This window comes from Panicum virgatum, chromosome 2N, assembly GCF_016808335.1.
Source record: "Panicum virgatum strain AP13 chromosome 2N, P.virgatum_v5, whole genome shotgun sequence".
Lineage (NCBI taxonomy): Eukaryota > Viridiplantae > Streptophyta > Magnoliopsida > Poales > Poaceae > Panicum > Panicum virgatum.
Genome location: NC_053146.1, coordinates 31,475,574 through 31,498,993, shown reverse-complemented (window position 1 = coordinate 31,498,993; position 23,420 = coordinate 31,475,574).

Genomic DNA, 23,420 nt, shown 5'->3' with positions numbered 1-23,420 from the left:
TTCGTTCCCGTTGAGGAGTATGGTTCTCGACTCCTCACCATCCAATTTTTTTGCACTCTTCGGGAGGTGGAAAATAGGGTTTATTTTTTACTTTTCGGGAAAGAATACTTGCTTTCTTGGAAAACTTTTGTCGGCCACCTCAATTTCAACAAACGCTAGCCGATTTCTCTTGAGCAAGCTTGCCGCGGTTTTAATCGTCATGAATTTTGGGGCCAGATTTCGGGTCAAGTTGTCCAAGGCAAGTTTGCACCTCGGTGCAACGACATTCATAATCCGACTCTTCAGTTGATGCACAAATGGTTAGCCATCACTCTCTTTCCTAGAGATGATGTCTGACCCGTGCGCAACGATGAATTGCTCATATTATATTCCATGGTCAACAAGATAAAAATCTCCCCCACACAAGTTTTGGTTAAGCAATGGCTTTCGAATTTCAAGATGACGGGTCCTATTGAGTGCACTTCTTTGATTACTCGCATCACTACATGTGTCGGTGCCTTAGAAAGGAATTTTATTCCTTTCATTGAAGGCGACTGCGCGTATATCGACGAGGCTTATTTGATCAAGGTCACACACTAAAGAAAGGCCCGAATGACTCTTTGATTTTCTTCTACTTGGGCTTTACAAATGAGATTCTGCTGCCCAATGCGGAGTTCCATTTGTATAATTGTCATTCGCTAACCATTCCCTCTCGTTCCACGAGAAGGAGCTCGTAGGCATAGATCTTCTGGTTTACCTGGCAGGATGACAAGAAGCAGGGCCAGAAGGGAAACAGAACCAACACCACTACCTCAGCAGCCACAACACTCATATCAGCTCCAAAGAAGCACTGAACCTCATCAGACGGACCGCCTCGTCCCGAGGTTTCGGTGCCATCACCCAGCAGCTAGGTGAGCTGCGGGTGCAAAGCGACAACATACAAGAGACACTGCACCAACACATCGATATATCCCAAGCATGGCAATGTCACACTGGCGAGAGACTCCATGACATGGAGCAGTTGCAGTTGCAGCGTCAGGAGGAGTGGAGGCATACTGCCGCTGGATGGCTTTCAACCCCGATCAGCCGTAGTGAGCCTGAAGCTAGCTTGGCGGAGGACTCCCACGAGAGGTAACTTGTATCATTTATCTTTACTACTTTCATGACCTTGCATGAAACCCATAAAAATTTGCAAAACCAGAAAATCCATAAAAATTTGCATAACTAAAAATAAATAAAAATTTGCAAAACTTAGAAAACACCAAAAATATTTCCTTTAATATGTGTAGTTAGCATGGTGTGAGTTTTCCTTGTTGACATTATGAATAGTTTCTCTGTTAATTTCCTTCATATGTTTAGTTACAATTTTATGCTCCACCTAGTTTTGGGTCGTTGGCTTAAAAGTTCAAACCTTAAACTTGAAACTTGTGGGTAGCAAACAACATGATCCAAATCTAAGTTGTTGTGAGCTATGATATGGTTAAGTAGAATTGCTATGATCTTCACTTATGTGATGCTTGATATCCGGAGTATTTAATTTTGAAAATATAAAAAAATAATAAAGTTCCTCGATGATATGAAAATTCCTACGCAAAGCCATATGTTGTTTTCATTGCAAAACCTTACACATATGCAACTTGTTATCTCATTGAGCTTTGTCAAATTATTGTGACCCTTAGTGAGATTCATTTCATACTCCCATGATCAAGATCACGTACACATTTCCACCACATGCTATGCTTCTACACTAGAAGTAAGCAACACATCCATTCATCCACAAAATAAAACTCCATGTTTACGTATGACACCACTCTCTCTCAAAAATACATCAAAGGATATGGGTCTATGCAAAAATAAAAATAAAAGATGCATACCCAAAGAAGGTATGCCACATGCTTCGACATGTAAAAAAAAAGAGATAAAAGATGCATACCTAAAGAAGGTATGCCACATGCTTAAGCAGTGTACCAGAGAAAGACAGTGGCCAGAGGCGGCAAGGTGGGGTCGGCCGAACCAGGGGTTCGGCCGAACCCAGACGAGCACATGTCCAGGTGTTTGGCGGGAATGCGGATCTTATCCTCTTGATGGTGGTTTGGCATGTTTCCATGTATGAAGATGGCGGGAACCGACCTCCACAAGCTATATAAGGGGCCTCTCATTCCACTCACCACACACACCACTTGAAGGCCTCTCTCTCACACTCTCTTGTGACTTGTACTCCTTAGGGTAGTGGAGCTAGGCTAGTACTTCATCTCTTTAGCGAATCTAGTCGTCCTCGGGGTCGGCGAGCAATCCTCGGCCACTGGTATGGCTTTGTATTCCAACTTTTGTTATGCTATTCATACTGAGTTCGTTCTTGGTTATCTTGCTATGTTCTTAGCATGCTTAGCCTTGATCTGTGCTTTATCAAGTTATACTAGTTGTTTGCATAGACTAGATGATCTGGGTAAGGATATCGGTTCGTTGTGCTTTTGGGCTTACCATAGCATCTTACTTGTCCATCCGAAGGGTGGGGGACCCGGGGGTGCTAAGGTAGTGACCTCATATGCGGGCATGGTGCCTGGGTATGCGGGATCCCTCGGATATGACAGTGCTCCACGGTTTGACTGGGGTAGACCGCAGGTGGTGACAGCCCTGTCGGTCCACCAGGAAGCTGTTTCTCGGTTAGCGTACTCCTCAACATTCGGGTATCGTGTAGGAGTTCATGCAAAGATGAAACAGGACTGGATATTCTCCAGTGCTGGTCATTCTCCCTGATGTCCCTAATTTCCTGACACCTGCAGCTCTAAGCATGTGGCTAACATAACTTATCTGCTGACATGAATAGTATATTAGGATCTATGCCTATGCTTCCACAAACCTTAGGTGTGCTTGTTTATTCTTTATTCATGAGAGTTGGCGGTTCTATGTGTGTCACATTACCCCTGATTTTCCTTTATTTATCACTTACCCCTATATAGTCAATAGTCTGCACCTTATTTCATTATGTCATGGTTATGTAACTAGTAAACATCTTTACACAACCTCGCCATCCCTTGGGAAAATATAAATAACGATACCCTGAATACTTCCGGGTGAAATGCTACAATGGTATATCCGTGCGTTTGCGGATCTTTCTGTAAACGTTAAGACGTACCAACCCAGCATTTCTAGCACTGTTGCTAGGGACGAGCTTAACAACCCCGTTCCTAGTGATTGCGCTAAGAAATGCCAACAAAGGGCTTCAGTCCATCAACAAGTATACACCTTCATCACATAACATTGTCACATACAATAGAAGCCTATTTCTCAAAAACTATACGGTCCGCTTCATCTATGAGCTTCACCAAGGAAGTCTTCAAAGGACAGCCCTACAACCGAAGGTAGGGCAAGGTTAGCTAGCAGCAACAGCAATTAACTTCTAAGGCAGTACATAAATCCTGTCCAAGTTGCCTCTGCATCTACAGGTTCGGGCTTCAATTCCCGAAGCCCTCAGAAATAGTATACGACAGGCTAGGATTCCGAATTCGCCTTATTTCACGGCGAAGCACACGGTCAGCAAGAATCTTGCTTGTTGATCTAGGTCATGCTGAAACTCTTCAAAAAATATCTTCGCCTCATAGTTTCGTCAATCATATGCGCGCAGCCTAGTGGACCACAACTCATCAAAGTGATCCACGGATTGACACCATGAAACTTTGCCCATGAGTTCCCACATACAAAGAAATCATCATGGCTCATCCACAAAGGTACAATACCTTCGGTGATCCATGCAGGTTCCAACATAGGGTCCTGGGAAGACACCAAAGGTGTTAATCTCAAAATAGGGGGTACATCAATTGTTCGGAAAAAAAATCGGCTTCACCTCTTCGGCTTCACAACTCCCAGCCCCCCGACCATCAGAGCTTTCTGGGTGTAAGCTTCGGTCTTACCCTGCAACTGAAACACAAAAGCGAAGAGGGGTTAACCACAAAACAAAAGTGTGCAAAGGATGTTCAAAGCAAACACCATACCTGCTATTTCAGGCATTCTCCCTCCCGCTGCACCAACCCAAATCGTTCAAAGCAACCAAATTGTGCGAAGGCCTTGACCCAAAAAAAGGAATGGGTAAAGTTTTCTATGATGTTCTTCGGTAGGGTGGGCAGCACTTCGGGGCAAACATCATCCTCAGACAGCCATTGAAAAGAACAATCCCAAAGGGTGCAGAGCTGCACCTTCGATATGCCTCCAGAACTACCTGAGTCCGAAGGGAGAAGCCCGCAAACTGATGCACTCAAGGTCGGAGCAGCAATGATGGTGCTGAAGTCTCCATAGAAGTGGCTGCCAGAGTCTACCATGGCCACGCAGGCGTAAAGCCCACGAAAGAACTCCTTCACCCCGATGTTCTCCTCCTTGGAGAGTTCAGGGGTTGTCAGCCCAAACTTCTCGAGCAGTTGCGGGGGCGCGAATGTCTTTTTCCCTTTGTCGACAGACGCTCCAACTTCCTCTAAATATTATTTATTTTATGTTGTATATTAATGACAAGTTATTCCCAGATTTCTTCTCCAACCCAGGCATCATGGACCCACCCACGTGAAGATCATGCGCCGACCTTGCAAGCGATGGCCTGAAGGGTGGTTCTTCAGGCAGCGTTGCACACAACAAGATGTCGAGGCCGCGGGCTTCTAAGGGAGGACCGCATCCTCGAGGGGCGATTGTTGGGGATGCCACCTTCGGACCTGCGACCGAAGGCCCTTCGAACAACAACCAAAACCCCCTTTCAGGCAAAATTGGTTGTTGACTCTGACACCAGGGCTTCGCTGGGGACGATGACTCGAGCGGGGTGCGTGACCTTCGGGAAGAAAGCAAAAGGAAGGGGGCAAGGTGTTGTAACACCCTAATTTAAATTTCAGTATTTATTAATAAATTTAATTGGCCTTATTTAATTTTCTAAGGTTTATTGTGTTTAGTTGGCATTTAATCTAATTTTTGTTCCTAATTAATTAAAATTTATCATAGGTTTAAATTGTTGTTGCATTCATGCTGGTGCATGGCTTTATTTTGTTTGATTTGAATGCATAGGAGTTGAATTCAAATTCTAGTTTGAATTCAAATAGATTTAAGTGGTGTTTGAAATAGAAAAGTAAACCAGAAAATAGAAACCCGAAACCAGCCCGAACCCAGCCCAGCCCAACCCGTTTCCTTTTCCTTCTTCCGTTCGGCCCAGTCCGGCCCGTGGCCCACCCAACACTTCCCCCCCGGCCTGCCCAGCCGGCCTCCCCGCGGGCCCAACGCGCGCGCCAGTTCTCAGCCCGCTTCGCCCCCCCTCTCCCCGGCCCATCCCCGCGCCTGGCCCCAGCCAGCGCCCACCCGCGCCTCGCCTCTCCCTCGCTGCAGCCCGGGCCCGCCTGTCGGTCCTTCCCCTTCCCCCCCCGCAACCGCCGCTCGCGCAGCTCGCCCCGCCCGAAATCTCCGCCGGGATCACGCTGGGCACGCACGCCCAGGATCCCCGGCCTGCCTCCTTTAAACCGCCCCCAATCGTCTGCGCCCACACCTCGCCTCGCAATCGCCGCCCCTAAACCTAGCTGCCGCCGCACCGCCCCACTCCGCCGTGCCGCGGCTCTGCGCCACCGCGGCTACGCCGCTCCGCCACACCGGAGCCCCGGCCGAGGAGCGCTCCGGCTCCGCCTCGACCTCTGGGGCGTCTCCGGGCCCGCTACACCCCACCACGACCCCCGCTTCGACCACGCCGCCGAGCTTCGTCCGAGCGCCGCCCGGACCTCGACGCCGGCCGCCCTGCGCCGCGCAATCAGCCTCCCCGCGCCCTCGGTGAGCCACGCCTCGGTCCGTTCTATCTTTTGGCACTAGTTTTTGTGGATCCGAAGCCCCAGCACCCCCAGAACCCCGTTCGCCGGCGATGCTCCGCCGTGCACACCCGCCACCGCCGCCACACACGCCGTTTCGAACCCCAATCCACTGCTCTGAGCGCATATGTGCATTGCGCGTGCCACGGGCTTGCCCCACGACCAAAGCCGGCCCGAAGTGACCCCTGGAGCGCCGCCTAGACCTTCTCCGGCGAGTTCCCCTGCGCGCCGCCGCGGGATTCCTCGCCGGCGTTGACCCGCCGCCGCCCCCACGCGCCCAAATCCTCCCAGCCGCCCGATCCCAGAAGCACGGCCCAGATTAGATCGGAGCCGCAGTAGATCTCGGCCGCCGGATCCAGATCCAAGCGCCCAGATCTGTAGATAACGGTTCGGCTCGCTCTTTTGCTAAAGAACCCCTGAAGTTTTCTGCAATCAACCCGCAGTCCTGAGTTATTCAAAAATAATTGCAGTTTGACCCATGTTTTTACTCGGACCCCCCTGACCTTTTTAGTTTTAGCACCCGCAGTCCAGTTAAGGTTGTTTTGCGCGTTAGCCCCTGGATCTTTTCAGTATTTATGTTTAGGCCCTCGGTTTTAGCAGAAAAGCCCCTGAAACTCCAGTTTTCTTACAAATAAGCCCCTAGAACTTGTTTTTAGCCTAGAAAGTGCGTTTTAGCTCCGTTTTTAGCGTTCTTTATGTCCACGCGATCGTTGTAACGTGTAGAATAGTTCTAGAATAGTTTTGTGCGCTGTTTTCATGTATTGTTGTACTGTTTCTTAGTCTTTGTTAATGTTTGCCTGTATGCTTATTTTGTGCATTGTTTTGGCCATGTGTTCGTGAGTAGACGTTGATCCATCTGAGGAGCCTCAGTACCAGTACCCGGAGCAGCCGTCTTCGGATCAGTTTGAGCAGCAGCAGGAGCAGTACGAGGAAGGCAAGTATAACATGAACAACCTATCACTTTAAATACAATTTCATACTGCATTTTAATACTGTATGCCTTTAAGGATTTCCTAGCCACTTTATATCCTTTATATATACCTTTGGGTTGCATTTTGGTTAGTTGTGCTAGGTTGCTGCGCTATAACACACTCTGGTCCTTTTAATTAACTTGATTAATGGTTTACTTGAACTTAATTCTGAGAGTGGCCCTCTGTGTGGATGAGTGGCTCACGTCTCGTTAAAAGATGTTTTTTGTAGAAACATGGTTTAGGGGGCCAGCACGGTGCTTACTGCCTGGTTGGCCACTCTCCATAAGGACCGGTTCATAGAGCGACAACCTGGGACAACAGCGCTACCACAAGGCTAGAATGGGATAGACTTGGCGTAATAACTAGATCTTTTTGGTTTGGAGTAACTTACCTGCGGGGCAAGAGTAGTAAGCTTCAATGGTCCCTGCTCCTCCGGCTTGGTCTGTGCTTGGATTGCGCTCCTGTGCTTGTACCCCCGGAGGTGGGCCCCATCGTCGCCGACCTAACTCTCGCGGTTACGCCTTACCAACGAGATTCTTTTTAAAGGCCTCGTAGTGAGTCGCTGGCCATCTCACCTAAGGAAGTGTGATGAACAACTGGCGTAGCTCACGACTTGTGGGTAAAGATGTGCAACCTCTGCAGAGTGTAAAACTGGTATACTAGCCGTGCTCACGGTTATGAGCGGCCCAGATCCTCCTTTTGATTAGTGAAGTTATCTCCTTCCGACGAGGGAGGTGCTTCTCGGGGTTTACCTTGGTGGCTTGGTTTTGGTTTGGTTCTCAGTAGTAGTATAATTAATTCTGATTAATTGCTATGTAACTGGGTCAATGGTAATTCATCAACTAGTAGTTAATAGCTTTAATAAAATTTGGCCAACACTTAAGAGCTAATGCAGTTGAGTCAGCCAGCCTAGAGCCTCATAGTTTGTGTTATACTTGTTGAGTACAAGTTGTGTACTCACCCTTGCCTCTTCTCTACTTTTTCCTCTTGGCTACGCTACTGCTGCTCAGTTCCTGCCGACTCGAGGGAGTTCGTCCAGCGCTACCAGGACTACGAGGACTTCTAGGTGCTTCGTCTCCCAGTCGACGTCCCTGTGGCGCCCTGCTTCGGCTTCAGAGAGCTTTATCGTATTTTGTACTTCGCTTCCGCTGTATCAGACATTTTTGTCATTATTGTAATAAATAACATTCGTATTTCGATTTATTATGTCTCATTCGTGATATGTGCTATGATATACTGTTCATTCTGTTGTATATACGTGTGACTTGATCCTGGCACGTATATGATTGCTCGGTTTATGTCCTTTTATAAACCGGGTGTTACAGAGTGGTATCAGAGCCGTATCGACTGTAGGACGAAGCCTAGATAGAACTGGTCGAGTTTTAGGACTCCTTCTCTCCAATCCTTGACTGCTGAAACTATTTTACTATTATACCCCTTGACTTCTATGACTTTTTACCCGTCTTGCCTTGATTTCTCTCTCTGAAGAATAGTTTCGTAGATTTTGGCCTGAATCAGTCATCTGACCACCATGAGTTAGCTAGGTGACCCTTTTATAATAATACGATAGCACGTTCTGCGACGCGTTGTGTTAGTCGAGTCTTTTGCTAAACTCGGCTAAGTTGTGAAAATTGTCTGCTTGTTATTATGCTACATGTTTGATTTGGATTTTTGAATGATTGCATAGCTTAGTAGTTTAAATTTGTTTAAAGAAAATCACTCAGATGTTAAAGTTAACTAATTAATAAAATGACTTAGATCGTTGGGGGTAAAACAGTCAACTCTATCCTGTCTACTTTATCATGGCTGAGTCTTTTTCCGCAAAGAGTTATCATATCCATCTGAATTTACTCCTGCAATATCCTTACTCGTGAAATCTTTTGTTCAAATCAGATGGTGAACACCAGGAGCACCGGTTCAGGTTCTGGCCAGCAGCAGGGTCAGAACAACCAGGGTACTGGGATCCCGATGCCTCCGCCTTTGACTCCGGAGCAGTACTTCCAGCTCCAGATGCAGATGATGGCTACCCTGAACAACACTGTTCAGGCTCTTCAGCACGCTCACACTCAGCCTCCGCCTCCTCCACCGCCGCAGCCTCGCGACAGGCGTGCTGAGTTCCTGAGGGGTCACCCGCCGACGTTCTCTCACACGTCCGACCCTCTTCAGGCTGACGACTGGCTCCGTGCAGTGGAGCGTCAGCTGGACATCGCCCAGTGCGATGATCGTGAGCGCGTCTTGTACGCAGCAGGACAGCTGCGAGGGGCAGCTTTGGACTGGTGGGAGTCCCACCCGGTCCATGACCGCGAGTCTCTCACCTGGCTCCAGTTCAGGGAGCGCTTCCGCAGCCACAACGTCCCCGCGGGCGTTATGAAGATGAAGCAGAAGGAGTTCCTTGCACTGAAGCAGGTAATCTTAAGAATAATCATTCAGTGTTTTCTTTTGAGCTAATGCCCCTTGTTCTATCCTTATGAATCTTGAGTTAATCTTCCGATATCCATCTATCTTTGTGAATTCAGGGGACTATGTCGGTCACGGAGTATCGTGATCGCTTTCTTCAGCTGGCACGCTACGCCCCTGCCGAGGTTGCGGATGACCGCAAGAAGCAGGAGCACTTCATGGAGGGTCTTGAGGACTACCTCCAGTACGCGCTGCTCAACCTCCGCTTCGACGACTTCAACCATCTGGTTGACAGTGCGCTCAACACTGAGCGTAAGCACTTGGAGATGGAGGACAAGAAGAGGAAGGTTGTCCCCGTTGCTTCCGGCAGCAACACTCGTCCTCGACTCCAGCAGCCTCAGCCGTACCAGCAGCAGTACCGGCCTCCTCAGCAGTACCAGCAGAGGCCACCGCAGCAGTACCCGCCTCGACAGCAGCAGGCAGGTCAGGGCCCGAGGTTACCAGCACCTCCGGCTCGTGCTCCACCAGCTCCACCGGCACCGCAGGCTCCACGTCCGGCAGCTCCTACCGGACAGCAGGCTCAGGGACCTCCTCGCACCTGCTTTCACTGCGGCCAGCCGGGGCACTACGCCAACGCTTGCCCCCGGAAGGCGCAGGCGGGACAGCAGGGACGCCCAGCTCAGCCCAGGGCGCCAGCACAGGGCAGGGTGAACCACGTGACGGCCGAGTCAGCGGCCGAGGCTCCCAACGTGGTCATTGGTACGTTCATGGTTAATTCATATCCAGCTACAGTGCTTTTTGATACTGGTGCTACGCATTCCTTCATTACTCAGTCTTTTGTCGAGCATCATGGTATTCATACTAGCACATTAAAGAGGTGCCTGTTAGTATCTTCACCGGGAGGACAGTTGAGGTCTCATACTTACTGTCCGAGAGTCAGTGTTTCTCTGAGGGGAGTAGAGTTCTGTACTGATCTGATGGTGCTAGACACCAAGGGCATTGATGTCATTCTGGGAATGGAGACTCTGGCCAAATGGGGAGTTCGGATAGATTGTGCTCAGAGGACAGTCTTGTTATCAGCTTCCAGTGGCCAAGAGGTTGTTATCAGTGCAGTAGAGCCTTCTGGATTTCTTCATCAGATGGAGGCTAGACCCACGGACGGTATTCGCGTGGTGTCTGAATTCCCGGATGTCTTTCCGGATGATCTGCCAGGTATGCCGCCTGAACGCGCCATTGAGTTTTGTATTGATCTCTTGCCTGGCACAGCTCCTATTGCAAAGCGGCCCTACCGTATGGCGCCTATAGAGCATGAAGAAGTTAAGAAGACTATTGATGAGTTGCTAGCCAAGGGCTATATCCGTCGCAGCTTCTCTCCTTGGGCTTTTCCGTTGCTGTTAGTAGATAAGAAGGATGGCTCGAAGAGGATGTGTGTGGATTATCGGGAGCTGAATGCAGTCACTATCAAGAACAAGCATCCACTGCCCCGTATTGAGGATCTCTTTGATCTGCTTCGAGGTGCTCGTATATTCTCGAAGATTGATCTTCGTTCGGGTTACTTTCAGCTGAGGATCCGTCCTGGGGATATTCCGAAGACGGCATTCACCTGCAAGTACGGGCTATATGAGTATACAGTCATGTCCTTCGGCTTGACTAATGCCCCGGCTTTCTTCATGCACCTGATGAACATGGTTTTCATGGACTATCTGGATGTCTTCGTGGTGATTTTCATTGATGATATTCTGATCTTCTCCAAGACAGAAGAAGAGCATGAGGAGCATCTGAGACTCGTATTGCAGAGATTGAGAGAGCATCAGTTGTATGCCAAGTTCAGCAAGTGCGAGTTCTGGATTGACGAGGTTCCATTCCTCGGTCATGTTATCTCTCAGGGAGGCATTGCTGTCGATCCGAGCAAGGTGAAGGATGTGCTCGAGTGGGAGACACCGCAGACAGTGAAGGAAGTCAGGTCTTTCTTGGGCTTAGCAGGATATTACCGGAGGTTCATTGAGAATTTCTCCAAGATCGCGAAGCCTTTGACTTCTTTGCTAGAGAAGAATGTGGCTTTCGTATGGACTGATGAGCGTCAGATGGCCTTTGATGAGCTGAAGAAAAGGTTGACTACGGCGCCAGTCCTGACTCTGCCAGACCAGACGAAGAGGTTCACGGTATATTGTGATGCTTCGAAGGATGGTCTTGGGTGTGTTCTGATGCAGGAGGGCAGAGTGATAGCTTATGCTTCACGGCAGCTACGCCGGCATGAGCTGAATTATCCTACTCATGATCTTGAGTTAGCCGCAGTTGTGCATGCTCTGAAGATTTGGAGGCATTACTTGTATGGGCAGCGATGTGATATCTACACTGATCACAAGAGCCTCAAGTATATTTTCACGCAGAATGAGCTGAACATGCGACAGAGAAGATGGCTAGAGTTGGTCAAGGACTATGATCTGGAGATTCACTATCATCCGGGCAAGGCCAATGTTGTAGCAGATGCTCTGAGCAGAAGGAGTTATGTCAACATGGCCGTGGCTTTCCAGATGCCTCCAGAGTTATGCGAGGAGTTCGAGCAGTTGAGTCTGGGCTTCTTGCATCATACCTCCAGTGCAGCATTTGAGGCAGTACCGACTCTAGAGGCAGAGATCCGGCAGCATCAGAAAGATGATGAGAAGCTGCAGGAGATTCGTGAGTTGCTCAAGAAGGGCAAGGCCCCACATTTCAGAGAGGATGATCAGGGTACCTTGTGGTACAAGAACCGGATCTGCGTGCCGGATGTGCATGATCTTCGGAAGTTAATTCTGAGTGAGGCCCATGATACAGCTTACTCTATTCATCCGGGCAGCACGAAGATGTATTATGATCTGAAGGAACGTTTCTGGTGGTATGGGATGAAGCGTTCAGTGGCAGAGTACGTGGCTATTTGTGACACCTGCCAGCGTGTCAAGGCTGAGCACCAGAGGCCAGCAGGTCTGTTACAGCCTTTGAAGATTCCAGAGTGGAAATGGGAGGAAATCACTATGGACTTCATTGTTGGATTGCCTCGTACTCAGAAAGGGTACAACTCCATTTGGGTAGTAGTGGATCGTCTGACGAAGGTTGCTCACTTCATTCCAGTGAACACTACTTACTCCGGTGCTAGACTTGCAGAGTTGTACATCTCTCGGATTGTCTGCTTGCATGGTGTGCCGAAGAAGATCATATCTGACAGAGGGTCTCAGTTCACTTCTCGTTTCTGGGAGCAGCTCCATGACTCGTTGGATACGAAGCTGCGATTCAGTACGGCTTATCACCCTCAGACAGATGGGCAGACAGAGAGAACCAACCAAGTGTTGGAAGATATGCTGAGAGCTTGTGCCATTCAGTACGGTACTAGTTGGGATAAGTGCCTGTCTTTTGCTGAGTTCTCATATAACAACAGCTATCAGGCCAGTCTGAAGAAGTCACCATTTGAGGCATTGTATGGCAGAAAGTGCAGGACTCCTCTCTATTGGGATCAGATCGGTGAGAAGCAGCTCTTTGGTCCTGAGATCATAGATGATGCAGAGCAGATGGTTCAGGCTGTGCGAGAAAATCTGAGGATTGCACAGAGCAGGCAGAAGAGCTATGCAGATGGCAAACGGAGAGACCTGACTTTCAGTGTCGGTGATTATGTGTATCTGAAGGTGTCTCCGATGAGAGGAATCCGCAGATTTAATGTCAAAGGGAAGTTAGCACCTCGGTATGTGGGGCCATTCAAGGTGCTAGAACGGAAAGGCGAAGTTGCTTATCGCCTGGAGTTACCTCTCAGCCTCTCAGGAGTTCATGATGTCTTCCATATATCTCAGCTGAAGAGATGTCTGCGAGTACCCGAGGAGCAGGCACCCCTGGATGGAGTCGATGTCCAGGAGGATCTGACTTATACCGAGCATCCGGTGAAGATTCTGGAGACATCAGAGAGGGTTACTCGGAACAAGCGCATCAAGATGTGCAGAGTTCAGTGGAGTCACCACAGTGAAGCTGAGGCTACATGGGAGCGAGAAGATGAGTTGAAGAAGACATATCCAGATCTCTTTGCTAGCCAGCCCAGCTAAATCTCGGGGACGAGATTTCTTTAAGGGGGTAGGGTATGTAACACCCTAATTTAAATTTCAGTATTTATTAATAAATTTAATTGGCCTTATTTAATTTTCTAAGGTTTATTGTGTTTAGTTGGCATTTAATCTAATTTTTGTTCCTAATTAATTAAAATTTATCATAGGTTTAAATTGTTGTTGCATTCATGCTGGTGCATGGCTTTATTTTGTTTGATTTGAATGCATAGGAGTTGAATTCAAATTCTAGTTTGAATTCAAATAGATTTAAGTGGTGTTTGAAATAGAAAAGTAAACCAGAAAATAGAAACCCGAAACCAGCCCGAACCCAGCCCAGCCCAACCCGTTTCCTTTTCCTTCTTCCGTTCGGCCCAGTCCGGCCCGTGGCCCACCCAACACTTCCCCCCCGGCCTGCCCAGCCGGCCTCCCCGCGGGCCCAACGCGCGCGCCAGTTCTCAGCCCGCTTCGCCCCCCCTCTCCCCGGCCCATCCCCGCGCCTGGCCCCAGCCAGCGCCCACCCGCGCCTCGCCTCTCCCTCGCTGCAGCCCGGGCCCGCCTGTCGGTCCTTCCCCTTCCCCCCCCGCAACCGCCGCTCGCGCAGCTCGCCCCGCCCGAAATCTCCGCCGGGATCACGCTGGGCACGCACGCCCAGGATCCCCGGCCTGCCTCCTTTAAACCGCCCCCAATCGTCTGCGCCCACACCTCGCCTCGCAATCGCCGCCCCTAAACCTAGCTGCCGCCGCACCGCCCCACTCCGCCGTGCCGCGGCTCTGCGCCACCGCGGCTACGCCGCTCCGCCACACCGGAGCCCCGGCCGAGGAGCGCTCCGGCTCCGCCTCGACCTCTGGGGCGTCTCCGGGCCCGCTACACCCCACCACGACCCCCGCTTCGACCACGCCGCCGAGCTTCGTCCGAGCGCCGCCCGGACCTCGACGCCGGCCGCCCTGCGCCGCGCAATCAGCCTCCCCGCGCCCTCGGTGAGCCACGCCTCGGTCCGTTCTATCTTTTGGCACTAGTTTTTGTGGATCCGAAGCCCCAGCACCCCCAGAACCCCGTTCGCCGGCGATGCTCCGCCGTGCACACCCGCCACCGCCGCCACACACGCCGTTTCGAACCCCAATCCACTGCTCTGAGCGCATATGTGCATTGCGCGTGCCACGGGCTTGCCCCACGACCAAAGCCGGCCCGAAGTGACCCCTGGAGCGCCGCCTAGACCTTCTCCGGCGAGTTCCCCTGCGCGCCGCCGCGGGATTCCTCGCCGGCGTTGACCCGCCGCCGCCCCCACGCGCCCAAATCCTCCCAGCCGCCCGATCCCAGAAGCACGGCCCAGATTAGATCGGAGCCGCAGTAGATCTCGGCCGCCGGATCCAGATCCAAGCGCCCAGATCTGTAGATAACGGTTCGGCTCGCTCTTTTGCTAAAGAACCCCTGAAGTTTTCTGCAATCAACCCGCAGTCCTGAGTTATTCAAAAATAATTGCAGTTTGACCCATGTTTTTACTCGGACCCCCCTGACCTTTTTAGTTTTAGCACCCGCAGTCCAGTTAAGGTTGTTTTGCGCGTTAGCCCCTGGATCTTTTCAGTATTTATGTTTAGGCCCTCGGTTTTAGCAGAAAAGCCCCTGAAACTCCAGTTTTCTTACAAATAAGCCCCTAGAACTTGTTTTTAGCCTAGAAAGTGCGTTTTAGCTCCGTTTTTAGCGTTCTTTATGTCCACGCGATCGTTGTAACGTGTAGAATAGTTCTAGAATAGTTTTGTGCGCTGTTTTCATGTATTGTTGTACTGTTTCTTAGTCTTTGTTAATGTTTGCCTGTATGCTTATTTTGTGCATTGTTTTGGCCATGTGTTCGTGAGTAGACGTTGATCCATCTGAGGAGCCTCAGTACCAGTACCCGGAGCAGCCGTCTTCGGATCAGTTTGAGCAGCAGCAGGAGCAGTACGAGGAAGGCAAGTATAACATGAACAACCTATCACTTTAAATACAATTTCATACTGCATTTTAATACTGTATGCCTTTAAGGATTTCCTAGCCACTTTATATCCTTTATATATACCTTTGGGTTGCATTTTGGTTAGTTGTGCTAGGTTGCTGCGCTATAACACACTCTGGTCCTTTTAATTAACTTGATTAATGGTTTACTTGAACTTAATTCTGAGAGTGGCCCTCTGTGTGGATGAGTGGCTCACGTCTCGTTAAAAGATGTTTTTTGTAGAAACATGGTTTAGGGGGCCAGCACGGTGCTTACTGCCTGGTTGGCCACTCTCCATAAGGACCGGTTCATAGAGCGACAACCTGGGACAACAGCGCTACCACAAGGCTAGAATGGGATAGACTTGGCGTAATAACTAGATCTTTTTGGTTTGGAGTAACTTACCTGCGGGGCAAGAGTAGTAAGCTTCAATGGTCCCTGCTCCTCCGGCTTGGTCTGTGCTTGGATTGCGCTCCTGTGCTTGTACCCCCGGAGGTGGGCCCCATCGTCGCCGACCTAACTCTCGCGGTTACGCCTTACCAACGAGATTCTTTTTAAAGGCCTCGTAGTGAGTCGCTGGCCATCTCACCTAAGGAAGTGTGATGAACAACTGGCGTAGCTCACGACTTGTGGGTAAAGATGTGCAACCTCTGCAGAGTGTAAAACTGGTATACTAGCCGTGCTCACGGTTATGAGCGGCCCAGATCCTCCTTTTGATTAGTGAAGTTATCTCCTTCCGACGAGGGAGGTGCTTCTCGGGGTTTACCTTGGTGGCTTGGTTTTGGTTTGGTTCTCAGTAGTAGTATAATTAATTCTGATTAATTGCTATGTAACTGGGTCAATGGTAATTCATCAACTAGTAGTTAATAGCTTTAATAAAATTTGGCCAACACTTAAGAGCTAATGCAGTTGAGTCAGCCAGCCTAGAGCCTCATAGTTTGTGTTATACTTGTTGAGTACAAGTTGTGTACTCACCCTTGCCTCTTCTCTACTTTTTCCTCTTGGCTACGCTACTGCTGCTCAGTTCCTGCCGACTCGAGGGAGTTCGTCCAGCGCTACCAGGACTACGAGGACTTCTAGGTGCTTCGTCTCCCAGTCGACGTCCCTGTGGCGCCCTGCTTCGGCTTCAGAGAGCTTTATCGTATTTTGTACTTCGCTTCCGCTGTATCAGACATTTTTGTCATTATTGTAATAAATAACATTCGTATTTCGATTTATTATGTCTCATTCGTGATATGTGCTATGATATACTGTTCATTCTGTTGTATATACGTGTGACTTGATCCTGGCACGTATATGATTGCTCGGTTTATGTCCTTTTATAAACCGGGTGTTACAGGTGTTCTCATTTCAGAGTGGCGCTAAAGATCAGCGCGATTCTAGGGGCCAAAGGCGTGAGATGAGCCCATACGGGTGCTGAGTTGTAAAGTGTAGTCAAGAAGTGTAAATACCATATACCCCCAAAATATTTGAGAAATATAATTGTTGTGGGGTATATGGGCGTAATAGGCAAAGGGCCGAGTAACCACCCCCCCTATAAATACTCATGCAACTATTACTGATGGGACATTGAATACAGAGTTATTGCATCCCGCACTTAGCTCCAAAGGCATTCTCGTTGCCCTTCAAGCCTTCGTCACTCCTTGCTTGGCACTGTTGTGGTATTCCTTTGCCCCAACATGGAGAGAGAGAGTGAGAGAGAGAGAGAGAAGGGAAGGGAGCACTAGACACCATGACTGTGGATTGCTTTCTTTGGTGGGGAAGGAGAAAGGAAATGGATCGATAGTCTCTTCACGTGCCCTCTAAGTGCTGGCCGGGTGACATGGCGTGCTATGTCAGCAAAAATGACGAATAATTAGCTTCGCGTGTAGAGGGTGAAAAAATATAATTGCCAAAATAAAGATATCAAATGAACAGGTGTCATCCGTAAGGATAGCAAATAGTTAAATAACCCGCTGGTGAGGAGTGCTACTAGAGGCCCTGTATAGCATGGGGAGCTCTCGAAGCTTTCACACAAAAGCCCCTGTAGAAGTATGTAAATTTTCACTACTTTTTTTGTGATTTGGTTGATTCATATAAAACCCACTAGAATTATTAGACCCTTTCGGTCCAGCCCGAGTCGAGAATCCAAGTTGATCAAGATGCCTATTAAATTAGAAAATGAAAGAATATAATTTAAATTGTAAATTAATATATTTTTTAATTGTCGTATTATAGGCTATTTGAGTAACTATAGGTCGTGTGGCACGTGCGTCTCTGCTACAATAATTAAAGCTTGACCCATTGCTCCAAATCATAATGTAGAAGAATTAAAAATTAGTCTTTGAACAACTAAGTATTGTGGGAATGGAATACCAACACAAGTGCGTATTATGACGAATGTGACTAATGCATTTTGAACACATGGATATCAAAATGATCATTACCAGAGGTAACATATATTTCAACATATTTAGATTTGGAGACCTTTGATCTTAATTGTAAGGGCTTATTGTGCTCTTGTGGTCTATAGCCCTACTTTTACCTCCAGCTATAATTTACTCTCATTTTTATTCCACTTGTGTTTTTACCCCTTGATGGGGGCAGGGACCCAAGGTCCCCAGCGGGCCCACCTTAAATGGCACCAGCCCAACATCCCGTTAGGTGCACTCCAGCAAAGCCCACGAGGGGCACGGACGGATGCCAACCTTCGGGGCCCGGCCCGGCCGGTTGCCGACCCTTTGGAGAGGGACACGTGGAGGCCTCCCGACCAATGACCTGTCGGATTCGCTCTGTACCGTGCGGCCCGAGCCGTGTGCACCAAGAACGCCGCTTGGTACAACGGTCATGCCGATCAAGCCAGCCCCCGTTCATCCATACACGCCGCCCATTCCTGTCGCATGCCACACCCGCATGATCAACAGGACCCTCTGACATGGACACGGTGCGGGCCATGCAGCCTACTCAACCTAACGGATGGGGGAAGGGAGAGGGCGTCAACGAGCTCCATCTAGCATGCCGTGATGATGGCTCTGCCTGACGTCATGCCATTACGCCAGGGACTGTGATAGGGCAAGGCCGCCTGACCGTGTCAGGACACCTCTCAACGGGTGTGCCGTCCTCGGGTCAGAAGCCACGAAGGGAAGGAGTGCGGCGCCAATACGGATGGACAGGACATAGAACAACCGCCGAGCCCTGATCGAGTACCGAAGCCACTCCGACAGACCAAGATGGGACAGCATCTTGACAACCCATCACCCAAGAAAACCGACCAGACACAGCCTCTCCACTCCCGACCGAGCGAGCGGGACCCGCCGACTGACGAAGACGAAGGACCCACCCGGCGGACCAAGATATCACGATAGAAATATGTAAATCAGGAGCCCCACCTTGAAGTATAAAAGGTTAAGCCCCTCATGCGGGAGGGAGAGTTCGAGAGAACAGTATACTGCTTGAAAGCTTGTAAGCTCCCCTCCATCATTGAGCACCTGGGCTCGAGCAATAGAGCAAGAGAACTACCCCCATACTGGACGTAGGTCATTTTCCGGCCAGAACCAGTCTAAATCCTCGAGTCATTGTGTGCTAGACCATTCTGATCCAATGCACGAGACACTAGCAATCGAGTAGTTTGTTCGTCGGCCATATTCCGAGCCGACAGATAGGCGCTGTCCGTGGGGAGCGCTTCGTGCGTTCGTCACTTCGGCGATCGGATGGTTTCCATCACCACCACCACCGCCCCGGCGACGAGCCAAGGCGAGATGATCCACTTTGGCTCTCTGGAGTTCCCCGCAGTCCCCGAGATGGATTGTGGGTGGGCACCTCCACCATTCCAACCTTCCCAGAGCTTCCACTTTGGGAGCCTAGAGTTTGTCATCGACCAGCTTGGTGCACTCTGCCTCCGCGAGGAAGACGCCGCCCCGGCAGCCTCTGAGGAGTCAGCTCCTCCCCCCAAGCTTCCCAGACTAAAGCACGGCTGATCGATTCGCTGGCGCGTCAAGAAGCGCAGGCCCTCACGGCCTACCCGCGCGTTGCTCCACCGCATCGCGCTCATGATGGCGTCCAACCCGGCAGCCGAGGACATCGACTTGGTCCTCTATTCCTTGGCTAACATTTCTCGGCAGCTCGCCGGTGGACCTCCGCTGCCTCCGCCATGCTCGCTCCTAGAGCAGCCCACGGTCAGCTTGGCGAACTCCGCAGACACCTATGTCCGGGAGACGCACAGGACCATGCATGGGCACCAGTCCATGCCCTAGTTGGTGGGCGAGGCGGGGAGCTACCCCACCTCCATCCATGATCTCCTATGCGATGAGGATCCCCTAAGTGATGCCTCCGGCACAGGAGACAACTACCTGGGGGGAGTGTCAGCACCACGGTGCGTGTGCGCTGTGGCCACCGCTCCACGCGAGCCGCCTCCGCTCGCAGCATCGTCTCACTCGACGCACACCCCTTCGGATCACCACATGCAGGTGCTTACCAACGCACAGGCACATGCCAACGAACTTCGTCCTCTACTCGCACAAGCACCTCCACCGTTGAAACCGCCTCCGCGGCCTCACTCTGAGCCAATGGGGGGAATCCCGCCGGAGCCGCACGGCTATGCGCGCGCAGGGTCAATCGCGACATCGCCAACGACGCTAGCATGCGGCTCCCGCAACAGTTCCGCGTGAGCCAGAACATCGCTGCGGCAGCCATCCTCCTGCAAACACTGCCCAAACCACAGGACCCAGTGCAGAGGGGTCTCCACCACCAGATCAGAGACTTGGTGGAACTCGCCGCTGTCCAGCAAGCAAAAAGCTCCTCCCTGCACCTCCACCAGGCCGCCTCGTGCCCGGCTGGCGGCGAGGGCCATCCGTGTCCAGAGCACTTTGAGGTACAGTGGGCCCCGCCGGCACTGCAAGCCGACGCCAGCGGAGCACCGCCCCCTGCACCCGCACAAGCTCCTCTCCCACCAAGACCGCTGGTCCGCGGCCGCATCGGCCCCATTTACGACGCGCATAGCATAATCCGCAGCAGGAGACAGGCACGGCACGATGTTGATGTCGACCGTGCGGCCGCCCGCGCAGATGACGCGCAGGCGTACGCCCTGAGCCCGGAGTTCTTGCTGCTCCGACAAGGGGGGCGCCCCTGCGACCCCGACATCGACCTCGATCGGAGCCTAAGCACAGACCCTCCGGGACTGCGTGCCTTCACCAAGACGATCCGCAGGGCGCACTTCCCCCAGCATTTCTGGCCACCTGCCAACATCGTGAAGTACACCGGGGAAACGAACCCCGATGTATGGCTGGAAGAGTACCGGCTAGCGTGCCAGGCTGGGGGAGCGAACGACGACCAGTTCGTCATCCAATACCTCCTGATCTGCCTAGGGGAGAATGTCCGCGCCTGGCTAGAGTTCTTGCCCGCCGACACCATCGACAACTAGGCGGACCTCCGGAAAGTTTTCGTCGGAAACTTTCAGGGCACGTACGTTCACCGAGGCAACTCTTGGGACCTCAAGAGTTGCAAACAGGAGCCCGGTGAGTCCTTGTGGAACTACATCTGGCGCTTCCCAAAGCAGTGCAACTCACTCCCCGATGTCGTCGACGCCGACGTGATCAGTGCATTCCTCACTAGAACATCCTGCAAGACCCTAGTCCATGTCACACACGATTTTAAGGACAAAACCGAATGCATAGCTATATGTATGTCAGGATCAAGTTCCATACATATAGAGACATTATAAGTGAATAATCAGTAACAGTATCACATAAAAGAGAAAATAAAACAATTAAAGGACTATTAGAGATATACCGCTCATCCTGGAAACGACAGCTTCAACTTCACAGGCAATCGACTGGGGGTTGCGTACGCCTAGAACTCAGCATCATCTTCAAAATCTTTATACAACTTCTCCTTCTGAGCAGCAGTAAGCAAGAGTGAGTACACTTATGGTTGGTACTCAGCAAGGCCACAAGAAATAACCAGAATATAATTTATATCCATCTTTAAGTTTATTAATCATGTGAGGGTCCAAGCCGCTCTTGACCGTGAGCATGGCTAACGGGTTAGTTTTAACTCTGCAGAGGTTGTACACTTTCACCACAATTCGCGTAAAAGTTCCGAATAACTTTGAACCCAACCACGCATGTGCTGATCAGGCACAATACCACACTTCCGAGGTATGGTTGCATAGGAACGCTACAAGACCTTTCCAAAGAATCCCTATATGTAAGTGTTGGTCCCTACATTTTCAGTACCTCAGAAGACACAGCTTCCTTCACCACTCCACCACACAAGCCCAAACACCACCAAACGAGCCACCCCAACACCACATATAGTTCATTTAATTACTTAGCTAAGCCCAGAGGCATATAGTATTGTGGTTGCACTGTTTTCCTAGGTAGTTCTCCATGTTCCAATTAAATCATATAATCTTGTAAATAAAGCATAGATAGAAGTATGGTTAGGGTCACTTGCCTTTCACCAACAAAAAGCTACTCTTACTGCTCTTCACTACTCTTCAGCTCTTTGGTCATATAAAGCTTCTTGATTCTTCAAGCTTCAAACAACGATCCTTCTACTCGAAGCAATCAACGAGCAACCATACAAAGCAAACAACAAGCATATCTAAGAACAATACACCAAAACAAAAAAAGTCTTAAAAGAGCATACTAAAGGATAGGGCTTGCTGCTACGATCACGCTAGTGCAAGAAACGCGAAAAACAAAGCTAGGGTTGAAAAGAAACGACAATCGGAAGATTTGTGTTATAAAAGAAACAAAAGATCTATAAACTTCATTTATTTTTTTTGGAAAACAAATGTAAAGGATATTTAAAAGAATTATTCTAGATAATAATTAACTCATATTTGCATTTATAAAACCGAAGTAGAACTTAGTCAAATTTTATATATAATTGTCTATGTAGAAACTGGACTAATTAAACAATTAATTAGAGAACAGATATGTGAGAGCATCTAAACACGTAACCTAAGAATTGGTTGTACTAAGCAAATTAAATTACAAACACATTTGAGTTGATTTTAATCAAGTTAACATTAATTATAAAAAAACTGGAGCAAAGACTTAATTATCTTTTAAATAGAAAAAGCTAGATGAAAGGATATTAATCAAATTAAATTTATACTTAATTTAAAAACTAAAACTAAGGAAAAATGCACTACTAAACGATAGCTTAGCCTTTTAGAAGACTAACGCAAAAAGAACGGGTCGAATCGGAGCTAAAACGTAGAAACTATGGATAAAACGGGGTTCCAGGGGCTTAACTGCGAAAGTTTTGAAAGAAAAAGAGCTCTGGTGAAAAAACCGAGGACTAAAATGTAATTAAACCTAAACTTCATGGGCTAGCATGCAAAACAAAGGGCAAGGGACGACGGGTTTGATTTTGCAAAACTATTGGGGTTAAAATAGAAGAAACAGATCTGATTTGTAGACACTTTTGAACTAGAGTGGATCGCGGGTTGATTTGCAGAAAAGCGAGGGGATCTTTTCAAAAACAACCTAGGGTTGACCGGTATCTAATCTGATTGACTTGGGTCCTATCAGATCTGGACCGTTGGATCATGATCGGGCGGTAGAAGATGGATGGCTCGGCTGGACAACTCAGACTGTCGGCTCGGCTTGGCAGGGCAGCTTGGTTGCAGGTGGAATTGTGGCTCAGGCAATCGGAGCAGTGGCTCGGCGGCGCGCTGGGCGAAGTTGGCGGTGGCGGGGTCGTTGGAGCTACGCGATAACGCATTTTCGAGCACGATTTAGATCGCGGTTTGGCCCGAAGGCAAGCGCGTGAGATGGAGAAGCCAATTAGGGCTTTGGCTCAGCGAGACGGCGGCCGGACGGGGCACGCGGCGGCGAGTGGCGGAATGGTGGCGACGACGAGCTCAAGCGAGCGAAACAGATAGAGAAAGGAGGAGGAAAAGGGGTCTACGAGAGTCCTCACCACCACGCGAAGCTCCTGCGGGGGTTAAACTTGACGAGGTTGCAACGGAACGGGGGTGCGGCCTGTGACTCCGAGCTCCGAGCTCCAAGCTCTAATGGCGGAGGCGGGCTAGGGTTTGAGGGGGCAAGGTGGCGGCACTGGAAAAGGAGGGTCCAAGAGGTCGTGCGGCGCGCTATATAGGGCGGCTCCGGGCCTTGGTGTGCGGGCCCAGGACAGCACAGGGAGGCGTGCCCCAGCAGGACTCGGCTTAAGTCCGGGTTCGGCACGAGAAAGAGGAAGGGCCCGCCTGTCGGCTAGAGAAAGGAAG